General features: G+C 42.2%; 1 long non-coding RNA gene across 1 annotated transcript; it reads left to right on the top strand.

The window, feature by feature from the left end:
• The first annotated feature begins 5,645 nt into the window (after positions 1-5,645).
• Positions 5,646-6,741, top strand: LOC129711997 (uncharacterized). Its single transcript, XR_008725978.1, has 2 exons — positions 5,646-6,082; positions 6,324-6,741. It is a non-coding gene; the product is annotated as an uncharacterized LOC129711997 (long non-coding RNA).
• Positions 6,742-10,866: the final 4,125 nt, after the last annotated feature.

The raw sequence follows: 10,866 nt of genomic DNA, 5'->3' as shown, positions 1-10,866 counted from the left end.
CTGCAACTGGATCCTCGACTTCCTGATCAACAGACACTAATCAGTGAGAAGAGGGAAGAAATCATCCTCCACAATAATCGTCAACACGGGGGGGGGGGGGGGGGGGGGGGGGGGGGGGGGGGGGGGGGGGGGGGGGGGGGAGGGGGGGAGGAGGGGGCCCCCCCCTTCTTTACTCCTTGTACACCCATGTGCAAATCAAATTCAATTTTCAAATTCACAGACGATACCACCATTGTGGGCCAGATATCAAATAATGATGAGAGAGTATAGGAAGGAGATTGAGTACCTCATGTCCTGGTGTCGAGACAGTAAGACAAAAGAGATAGTGATCGACTTCAGGAAGCAAAGTGGTACACATACCCCAGTTCGCATTGATGGTGCCGAAGGAGAGATGGAGGAAAACTTTAAAATCCTAGGAGTCAATATCACCGGCAACTTCTCCTGGCCCACCCATATGGAAACAGCGACCAAGAAAGCACACCAACACCTCTACTTCCTTAGAAGGATTAGGAAGTTTGGCATGTCCCCGACAACTCTCACCAACCTCTACAGATGCACCATAGAAAGCATTATGTCAGGATGCATCACAGCTTGGTTTGGGAACAGCTCCATCCAAGACCACAAGAATTGTGGAAGCAACCCAGACCATCACACAAACCAACCTCCCTTCTATTGACTATTTATACCTCATGTAGCCTGAGCAAGGCCAGCAGCATAATCAAGGATGTCACACCCTGGCCACTCCCTCTACCCTCTCCCATCAGGCAATGGGTATAGAAGAGTGAAAATGCACACCACGAGATCCAGGGACAGTTTATACCCAGCTGTTATCAGGCAACTGAATCATTCCTACCATCACAACCAGAGAGCAGTGCTGAACTACTATCTACCTCATTGGTGACCCTTGGACGAATCCTTAATCGGACTTTGCTGGCTTTACCTCACATGAAACGTTATTCCCTTATCATGTATCTATACACTGCAAATGGATCGATTGTAATCATGTATTGTCTTTCTGCTGACTGGCTACAATACGACAAAAGCTTTCCATTGTACCTTGGTACACGTGACAATAAACTCAACTGAACTCTGAACTGAACTCACCTTACAATATCATCTATATTACTAAAAGTCTGATTTTGACCACTTCCTGTTGTTCTGTATATTGATTTTAGAAAAAACGCTGCCACTTAAGGCTGTGATTTTTGGCCATCTTACTCAGAGTCCCCCTCCGCTGCGCAGGACAAGAGGATTTTTCCCATCGGTGAAAAATAAAAGAGTTATTAGTATTTGAAAAATGTTGAGATTCTCTCTCCTGAAGGCCACGCCCCTTCAGGAGGGACTATAAAACCCAGAAGTGTTGAGTGCCTCAGTCAGTCTCTGCAAGATGGGGGAGTGAGAGGGTCACGTCTCTCAGTCTGAGGTGTGAATAACACAGAACACATGTCTACTAAACTGTGAGTGTTTTTACTGACCTGTCAGTGCCCTTAATGTGGTTTGAAAATATAGTTTGGAAATGCTAAAGATGTGTTGCCTTTGGTTTGGAAATGCTCAAGCTGCGTTGCCTAGCTAAAGTTGCCTTGCCTAATTAAAGTTGCCTTGCCTTCTATATAATTAAAAGCCTAATCTTGACCACTTCTTGTTTGCACTTTATAATGATTTTAGAATAAACGCTACCACGTACAGCTGTGATTTTTGGCCATCCTACTCAGAGTCCCCCTCCGCTCATCAAATGCCAAGGATTTTTCCCACCGATGAAAAATAAAAGAGTTATTAGTGTTTAGAAAATGTTGAGATTCTCTCTCCTGTCAATCATGTCATGAAGGCCACGCCCCTTCTGGTGGGAGGGGGAGGGACTATAAAACCCAGAAGTGTGGGCGTGGCTCAGTCTCTGCAAAATGGAGGAGGGAGAGTTCACGACTCGCTGTCTTTAGTGGCCTTGCACCCTGCTTGAAATGGTATGAAACTGCACTTGAATTCGGTGGCCTTGCACCCTGCTTGAAATGGAATTTTAAGGAATAGTCGTGAGTCAACTGCCAGCCCATCAGCCGTGAGTGAGTGAGCTGCCAGCACAACAGGCTAGAGTGACTGAGCTGCCAGCCCAAGAATCCATTTGGCCCACAATGTCCATACTAGCCCTCTGGAAACCAGCCCCTTCAGCCCACATCACCCATACTAGCGCTCCAGAAAGCTCCCCCCCCCCCCCCCCCCCCACCAATATTGGAATTGGTGGAGAGATGGAATATTGCATTGGGGGACCAGCCCTCGTGTGATGCTGGGACCCAACGAGTCCCACTTAGTCTAGTACTATAATAAAATTCACCACCAGTCTCAGACTTATTTCGCTTGAGCTATATTGCTCGATCGCCAAGTACCGCTGAAAATTAAACCCAACCTTCACATGGCCTCCTATATCATCGCAATTTAGCATTTCTGGCAGAATCACATCTCCCTCTAACAGCTTGCACATGATGGGAGCTGCTCCATCAGTTATGGCCACATTATACAACTACACGGCACTGCATTGACACATTTACTTCTCTCTTGTAGGTCCAGGTGACACGTAACTGGGTGATTGATTGGCGGGGTAGACTTCATAAGTAATAGTTGAATTAGGCCATTTGGCCCATCAAGTCTACTCCACCGTTAAATAATGGCTGATCTATCTTTTCCTCTCAACCCCATTTTCGTGCCTTTTCTCGTAACCCCTGACACCCGTATTATAATCAAGAATCTTACACTCCACCTTAAAAATATTCATTGACTTGGCCTCCACCGCTTCTTCCCAGCGGTTGAAGACTACACAACACCAACCTCGGCAACTATGAACTTCCATGATCTCTGTCTTTGACTGTACAAATAACTTAGTTATTAAGGCTATCTAGTGTTACTGTTATTGAATTTTTGATTATTATATTTTATCTGTGTATATTGAGTTTACAGGCCTGTTAGATTGATGGGCCGAATGGCCTAATTCTGCTCCTATAACCTATGAACTTATGGACTGTTCTTTACCCTCGTGGTTAGAGTTTTCAGGCTGCTGAACCTTCTTCATAGGCCTAGGAGCGATCCTCTGATCTTCCTGGCAATTAATTTAAATCTAAGCCCCTGCCCCTGGTTTTCAAGCCATCAGTTAAGGAAAAATAGACCATTCTTATTGACTTTACCTAAATCCATGAACGTTTTAAATACCGCAATTAAGTTTCTTCTTAGTCTCCTTTGTTTTGAAGAAAACATCTGTAGCCTATCCAATTTTTTCTCGCAGCACCAATTTCTAGTTTGAACAACATCCTAGGAAATCTCCCCTGCAGTGTAATAAGAATGGTACATGCACTGTACTCAAGCTGAAGCCAAACAAGCATTTTATACAATTCCAAGATGAACTTGCTGCTCTTTTGTGCTTGGGTTCCTAAAGGAAAGCCTGCGCAAAATACTTAATGCTTTGTAATTTGCTCATACATTCTTTTATAGAACGCAGTTTTCTAGAGCCTGTAGTTTATTTTTTTGATATCTATAAATTAGATATAATTAGGGATACAGGCCCAAAAATTGATCGACTTTGTCCCTGTTTTGTACTTGTACACGGACCATTGTCTCCTCCAACGTAGTCAGAAAACGTATTTTAATGCCTTCCATGTAGGCAGGTAATAAGTTAATCAGTATAGCTAAAGATTGATTATTAATTTATGATAGCTTTTAATAATGGAACTATTTGCTTGAATTCCAGTGCATTTCAAAGCTTGCATTCCTGTAAACGCCATTGATCTGAAATTAAACTAAACCCCATTTGCCTGTTCAGGTTGTGTTAACAATTCCACAATCACTAAAAGAAAAAAAAAGAAAGGAATGAATTGACTGGTGTCATGTCCAACTTGCACCCCAAAACCAAAATGATTTTGATGTTTTCATTGTAGAGACATGAAGTGCACAAATTAGTTGCAATTTTACCATATTAACAGCAGCTATGCCACATGCCAAAGTAATTTGACTGAAATGACATTTCTCTAAATGGGGAAAGTGCCCTTTTAATGTGTTTCTCCCTTTGAAGTTCCCTTAACAACAATTGGGAATGATTTCCTTTAATTGACATGTGAAGACATTTCTGAATGAAAAAGATTGTTGATCTGCATTTGATTAAAATCATAACATATTATCTTGGGTTACATTTGAACATTTTAAAATTACTGAAGCAAAGGAAGTCTGCAAAGAAATATTTACCATGTCTTTACATGTGGCAATTAAGTTCTTCATCCAATGTTGTCAGATCACAGGAAACAAATTCCTTTGGTCAAAAACTAGAGAACAAATCAATCCATGCAGTTGATCTCTGATAAATATATTGAACACCTGATGGGCAAGTTCAGTATTTGGAGAATGATTATCTTTGTTTCTATTTGAACCCAAAGCTGATTGTTTATTTGTAACGTGTACAGTTTGCACTTCTCAATTGAATTTTGCATTCTTTCATAGAAACTCATAAAACAAACACATTCATCCAGCAATACGCCCTACAGCATTTGCTGTCACAGTTTTGGTTTATGTGGTAACTAAAACAATTGGAACAGGCAGTCCTTGGAATAGAGCTTTACACTTTAGAGTGATTCGATTGACGCAGCAGCAGCAAATTGGATGTGATTGCCTTGGGGTTTGGAGGAATGGATTCCGTAAAACTATTCTTACGTATTTCATCAATGAAAGCAGAAGATATTATTGATGAAAGCAGCATGGCTTTCTGATTAGATAAGATCAGAGGTGTTGCTACAATCCACACTCTACACAGCCTTTTCTTTCACTGTAGAATGCTAAAAGTCCTCACATTTTGGCTTTTTTTTTGTCTTTACTGAAACACTTCAGGAAACGGTATCATTTTTAATCTGAGTTCGACATTAAATGCTGCATAATACAGATTTACTGAAAGTTATAAACTATTGATTCTGAATTACTTCAGATAATCGGCAAACAAAATATACGTGGTGATAGATTAAGTTTAACATTTATTTTTTTATAACTTTTTCCAGTAATTGTTTTCTAATATTTCAAGAAATAGTTTTAAACATTTTTAACAAATTGGCAAAAAGTGACTAACTTAAAAATAAACTGGATGTAGAAAATATTCTACTAATAATCCTTTGATTGTATTACCCAGCTAAAATGTAGAGAATATTAAATTGAACAATTTTCCGGCAACTGATGGTCTGCCTCCCACTTTAATCTGACAAAATTACGAGAGCTCAGTTGAAATTCCCTAAGCGGCCACAGGCGGCATTGCAAGTGGTGTCCCTCCATCATGAAAGAGTTGTTTATTTACATCTAGATATTGAAATCCCTCCTTGGCCAAGTCAAATCAAGTCGAGTCAGGTTTATTTGTCACATACACATACGAGATGTGCAGTGAAATGAAAGTGACAATGCTCGCGGACTTTTGTGCAAAAGACAAACAACAAAACAACCAAACAAATTATAAACACAATCATAACACACATATTCTTTTACAAAATAAATAATGGAAGGAAAAACGTTCAGTAGAGTTAGTCCCTGGTGAGATAGGCGTTTACAGTCCGAATTGCCTCTGGGAAGAAACTCCTTCTCAACCCCTCCGTTCTGACCGCCTGGCAACGGAGGCGTTGTCTAATTCTATCTGTGCTGGCTTAATGTTTATGTTGCCCCCCCCCCCCCCCCCCCTCCATTCTGTTCGATTTTGCCCTCTTGCCCTCTGGAACTCTGAAATCCCTCTCAAGCCTTCTCTAATTTATTTGGTTTATGTACAAAAATTATGTAAATACAGTAAACCCTTGTTTTAACGGACCCACATAATACATTTTGGATGCAATGAACGGACCTGCTGTCCCATCTCCAGCTCCCACCGTTTCCCCAGCCGTTTTAAACCTCGGCTTCCGACCTACTCCCTGACTCACAAGCTGCACCAGCGAGCCATTTTTCGGCCATTGTGCAGTCCGGTGACACGGCTGTTGTTGCGGCTCATGTTGTAGCCCCTGGGGACAATTCTTACTTCAGGCTACTGACAGAATGCGCTCCTGAAGTCACCGTGGTCTCTCCCCTCTCACCTGCTGTCACTTCTAAGGTGGAGTATGTCAGCAACTCAGGGAGAAAGAAGTGGCAGTGGTGGTGGGGGGAGGAGTGGGGGAGGAGGGGAAGTAAAGAGGCCGACTGGACAGAGTGACAGGAGAAGCAGGCAGTGGTGGTCAAGCAGGGAGAGGACAAAGCCATCGCCAACCGCAACAAACAGCAGCAGGTAAGATGGAGGGAGCCCCACAGGGTCCCAATGCACATTCAGTTTACATTATATATTTGTTTTATTTTAGGTTTGTGGCGCTCCATGGTGCTTTAGAGACACAGGAGAGATGCTTTTAACGGAAGAGGGGTGTCTTGTCGTTTCCTCGCGTTTATCACCTGACCTCTGTTGGTCTGGAAAAACGGATAATCAAGAAAGGCTCTGGAACCGAGGATGCTGGAAAATCGGTGTTCAACCTATAAATCAATCTATTTGCAGGCAAACAGTCTAATAGTTTGTATTCAGTAGTTCAATCCTGTACTGAAGGTGAGGTGATGTGGATTTATGAGGTTCTCTGCTACTACCTCAGAGAACTCCTGCTGCATCAGCTGATGTAAGATGGCATAGGCTAAGAGCCCTGAAAATAGCAATAAATTGTGATAACAACATTAGCAAGAAGCTTGATCCCTGTTCTGGATGCTTTATTTTGAATAAATTACTGAACATAAGTATGGTTGTTTTGCATATTCATAGAAACATAGAAACATAGAAATTAGGTGCAGGAGTAGGCCATTCGGCCCTTCGAGCCTGCACCGCCATTCAATATGATCATGGCTGATCATCCAACTCAGTATCCCGTACCTGCCTTCTCTCCATAGCCCCTGATCCCCTTAGCCACAAGGGCCACATCTAACTCCCTCTTAAATATAGCCAATGAACTGGCCTCAACTACCCTCTGTGGCAGAGAGTTCCAGAGATTCACCACTCTCTGCGTGAAAAAAAGTTCTTCTCATCTCGGTTTTAAAGGATTTCCCCTTTATCCTTAAGCTGTGACCCCTTGTCCTGGACTTCCCTAACATCGGGAACAATCTTCCTGCATCTAGCCTGTCCAACCCCTTAAGAATTTTGTAAGTTTCTATAAGATCCCCTCTCAATCTTCTAAATTCTAGAGAGTATAAACCAAGTCTATCCAGTCTTTCTTCATAAGACAGTCCTGACATCCCAGGAATCAGTCTGGTGAACCGTCTCTGCACTCCCTCTATGGCAATAATGTCCTTCCTCAGATTTGGAGACCAAAACTGTACGCAATACTCCAGGTGTGGTCTCACCAAAGACCCTGTACAACTGCGTTGTACTGCTGCAGAAGAAGACCTATACATCTTCCAAAGAAGGCATATAACATGCTTGCTTTCATCGGTCGGGGCATTGAATTCAAGAGGTCGGACATCACATTACAGTTGTGCAAGATGTGGGTGAGACCACACCTGGGATACTGTGTGCAGTTCTGGTGGCCATATTATAGGAATAATGAGATTAGGCTAGAGATGGTGCAGAAAAGATTCACAAGGATGCGGGTGACATTTTGCATCGAGACCCTTCTTCAGTCTGAAGACTGGTCTCGACCTGAAACGTCACCCATTGCTTCTCTCCAGAGACGCTGCCTGTCCCACTGAGGTACTTCAGCATTGTGTGTCTATCTTCAGTTTAAACCAGCATCTGCAGTTTCTTCCTTCACGAGGATGTAGCCTGTACTGGAGAGCTAGAGTTATAAAGAGAAAAGGATAGGCAGGGGCTTTTTGTTTGGAGCAAAGGAGGCCGACAGGAGACCTACAAAAAAATGTATAGAATTATGAGTGATATAGAACAGATGTATTGTCACAGACTTTTTTTGCTGGATAGGGCACTAAAACTGGAGAGCACAGTGAGAGAGCAATGATTTAAAAGTAACCTGAAAGAGAAACTTTTCACGGAGGGTGGTGGCTATACGGAACAAGCTGTCAGGGGAAGTGGTAGAAGTGAGTACAGTTACAGCATTTTGAAGGTATTTGGACATAAATGAATATGAAATGTTTAGAGGGATAAGGGCCAAATGTAGACAAATGGTCTAGCTCAAGAAAACCCCTTGATCGGCATGAATGTTGGGGAAAATTCTTGTTTTCATGCTATAAATATAACATTTATCTCGTAATAGTATTAATAATTAACACTGCATTTAGTTCCTCTGACTGACATTGTCAACTGCAAGTGGCCTGTAGGGAGAGCTTCAGGTGGGGTTTCCTGGTTTATCATTTGGATTTTCTGCGCAGAGATTAGTGTGGAAACTCCTGAGAGATTTTAACATACAGCTCCACAGACTCTGCAGATAGCTTTCTGCAGACTGGATGATAAAAGAGGAGCAAATATGAGATATTTTGCCTTTCCCTTTATCATTACATCCTATCAATTTTTTGCATATTGATTTAATTATGATTAAGCAATAGAACTTTGGACTGAGAGGGCCTGGCAGGAGCTATAAATGAAGGGAGAAGCACTTCAATTTAAACCTTTTACCTCTGGACAAGGAGTTATTAGATTAAGTTTAACATAGTAATTGGCAAGAAGACTGTCCATTTTTAATAGGTGATTGACCATTACCTGAAATTCAGAGAAATCTGTGTTTGTCCACACAATTCACAAAAAAATTGACAGGGGAGTATACTGGGAGTTTCAGGGCGGCACAGTGGTGCAGTAGTGGAGTTGTTGCTTTACAGCGCCAGAGATCTGGGTTCGATCCTGACTACGGGTGCTGTCTGTACGGAGTTTGTAAATTTTCCCTGTGACCACGGGGGTTTTCTCCGGGATCTCCGGTTTCCTGCCACACTCCAAAGATGTACAGGATTGTAGGTGAAATTGTGAATTGTCCCAAGTGTGTAGGATAACGTTATGGTTCGGGGATCGCTGGTCGACACGGACTCATTGGATAGAAGGGCTTGTTTCCAGGCTGTATCTCTTTAGAGGTCTGGCCCTCAGTATCCCCAAATTAATCAAAAAGATAACTCCCACCACTAATTGGCAACTCCCTTGAACCAAGGCAGCAGAACATTGCAAATAATATTAAACCCCTCTTCCAAGCCGACCTCTTCATTGGCACACACCATAGTCCATTACCCACTCTAAACACTGGCACCACCCGTGTTAAGCAACTCTATTAAGCAACACTTATGGTTATCTTTTAGGATCGGTAGCCTGCTGTTCAAGAAAGGAGAAAGAGAAAACAGGAAACTGGAGGCAGTGAACTCATATCAGCCTGAGGCAGAGCAGTATTCGGGCAAGTGCCGGAACTTTTAATGAAGATTATAATAGCATTTGAGAAAATCTCAATCTGATTTGGTTCAGCCAACCTAATTTTAGGTCAGGCAAATCATGTCAGGCAACTTTTTGATGAGGTAAGTGGCAGGGTTGATGATGACACAGTAAGTGCAGCATATTTGCATATCCACATGGATAATTTGACAAAGGTGCCACAGAAGATATCATTACACAAGATTGTGTATCATGAAATTGGGATAAGATACATGCAGAGATTTAAAATTGAACAGAAAACAGAACGGAGACAAACATAGAAGATTCTCGCAATGGGACAGTACAAAGATCAACCTTTGACCTCTGCCTTTTGTAATCTACTGTATATCAATCAGTATGATAAGGCCTCAAACTCAGCAATTCGGCCAGCATCTTTGGAAAGAGAAACAAGAGGTAATGTTCTGATGAAAACTAAGTTCTGATGAACAATCATTAACTTTTGTTTTCCTCTCCACATGTGCTGACATTATCATTTCTAGCATTTGTTGTTTTTGTACTGCATCCCAACGTGTGATAATACAAAGCAATACATGAGCAGGATTTGAAGGTTGTGAAGAGATATGGACAAGTTGTGTAAAATGAGTCACGGTGATATGCAAGAAAATATTGGTGATCTGGAAGTTCACTTGTGAACATCGACTGATGAAACACTTACACGAGCCGTTACAGATTACTCTTCTCGTTTCTTATGTTCTATGTTTAACCCTTTACACTGGATCTAGATCAAGTAAAAATGAATCTTGATCAAACACTACTGTTCTTATTTAGATTATACACACAATCCTAAACCATAAAGCACCTCCATATTCTCCATAAACAGAATGTATAAAAAGCTGGCAAGGAACTATTCTCAGCAGGAACACATTAGTAGCGCTAACCCAATAAAGCTGCAGTGGCTGCATATCTGACTCTTTCAGAATGGCAGGCAGTGACTAGTGGGGTATCGCAAGCCTCGGTGCTGGGACCGCAGCTATTTACAATATACACCAATGATTTAGATGAAGGGATTCAAAGTAACATTAATAAATTTGCAGATGACACAAAGTTGGGTGGCAGTGTCAACTGTGAGGAGGATTCTATGAGAATGCAGGATGACTTGGACAGGTTGGGTGAGTGGGCAGATGCATGGCCAATGCAGTTTAATGTGGACAAATGTGAGGTTATCCACTTCGGTAGCAAAAACAGGAAGGCAGATTATTATTTGAATGGTGTCAAGTTGGGAAAAGGGAAAGTACAGCGAGATCTGGGGTTGTTCATCAGTCACTGAAAGTAAGCATGCAGGGACAGCAGGCATTGAAGAAAGTGAATGGCATGTTGGCCTTTATAACAAGAGGAGTTGATTATAGGAGCAAAGAGGTCCTTCTGCAGTTGTACAGGGCCCTTGTTCGACCACACCTGGAGTATTGTGTGCAGTTTTGGTCTCCAAATTTGAGGAAGGACATTCTTGCTATTGAGGGTGCAGCAGAGGTTAATTCCCGGGATGGCGGGATTGTCATATGTTGATAGAATGG

The sequence above is a fragment of the Leucoraja erinacea genome, chromosome 2 (genome assembly GCF_028641065.1).
Source record: "Leucoraja erinacea ecotype New England chromosome 2, Leri_hhj_1, whole genome shotgun sequence".
Taxonomy (NCBI): Eukaryota; Metazoa; Chordata; class Chondrichthyes; order Rajiformes; family Rajidae; genus Leucoraja; species Leucoraja erinaceus.
Note: the sequence above shows the minus strand (reverse complement) of the source record. Positions and strands in the feature narration are given on the sequence as shown.